Source organism: Nuphar pumila, chromosome 5 (assembly GCF_984573655.1).
Source record: "Nuphar pumila chromosome 5, dmNupPumi1.hap1.1, whole genome shotgun sequence".
Classification (NCBI taxonomy): Eukaryota; Viridiplantae; Streptophyta; class Magnoliopsida; order Nymphaeales; family Nymphaeaceae; genus Nuphar; species Nuphar pumila.
The window spans coordinates 23,707,632-23,708,830 of NC_143253.1; the positions used below are offsets into that span (position 1 = coordinate 23,707,632).

Below are 1,199 nucleotides of genomic sequence, written 5' to 3' on the forward strand. Positions count from 1 at the left end.
AAGTCTTTGCAACAACACCAGAGTCCGATGCAAAGTTATGTCAACATACACGGGAATACGAGCCCCATGTGCTTGTATACGTGGTGCTCATTCAAAGCCCCGAACACAGACATGGGATTCAGTGAATCATCGGGGGCGAACATACACAACCCTCTCCCTAACAACCTATAACCCAAATACAAGTGGTGATACTTGTTAATTAATTAAGAATAAAAGAGCTTATAAAAGTACTTCAGTAAGTGAACTTTACTAGCAAGGTGAAGAGGAAGTGCAACATCTTGCAGCCAGAGTCGAAGCGGCCGGAGATGGACTCCCATGCTACGCATGTCATGCTAGGGGTGGCAATCGACAGGAAGGTCACCGGTCTTAGATGTGTCAGGAACGAGCCATTGCAAGGAAGGCGCTGATACAGTGTAATAAACACCACGACGTAGTGTATGATGCCTATGGCAAACATGAACAAGCTGAGTTCGAGCCAAGCGAGCTGAGCCACGGTCTGGGCAGCGATGAAGTTGCTGATTAAGGACAGGTGAGTCGAAAAGTTGGCCACAGTGAACAAGAAATGCTTGCTCTTAGTGAACCATTGGCCGTAGATCTTAAGTTCTAGCAACAATATTGGCACAGTGAACAGGCACCAAAAGACCCTGGAAATGGTAGAATTGAAATGTCCCGGCAGTTGAAGAATCTTAGCCCGTCCCAAGTGTGACCACCCTTCCAACGGTCATATCTGGAGGGCAGGACGCATTGTAGGAGCAAGATGGCAGCAATCCATGCTACAAAGAGGTAGTTGACCCTCCAGCGGTCCAAAAACTCGGCCTTGACAATGTTGAAGTAAAAGATGGATTTGAAGAGGTAGGCAAGGCAGGAGAAACACAAGACCAGGGCTGCCAAAAGCCAGAAGATCTTATCCATAATAGAGTTGAAGATGGGTGGCCATGGATTAGAGAATGACCCCGAGCTGAGCGTCCTCCAGAGGACAGCTTGGCTGGCGAGGGCCATGGAGACGGGGAAGAAGTCTGCATGGAACCGTGCCAAGAAGGGATTTTTTTTTTTTGTAAAAGCCCAGCCCTGATTCCATATGAAATAGATTTTTATCCATTTTTTTAGCCCAGCCCTGACTGCAGCAAATAGTTTGATTTGTCCATATGAAATAGATTTTAATTATAATTGTAGCCATTTTTTATTTTATCTCAAAAAAA

General features: G+C 45.8%; 1 pseudogene; it reads right to left on the reverse strand.

Moving 5' to 3' along the window:
- Positions 1–232: 232 nt before the first annotated feature.
- LOC149837128 (S-type anion channel SLAH1 pseudogene) lies at positions 233–999 on the reverse strand (annotated as a pseudogene).
- Positions 1,000–1,199: the final 200 nt, after the last annotated feature.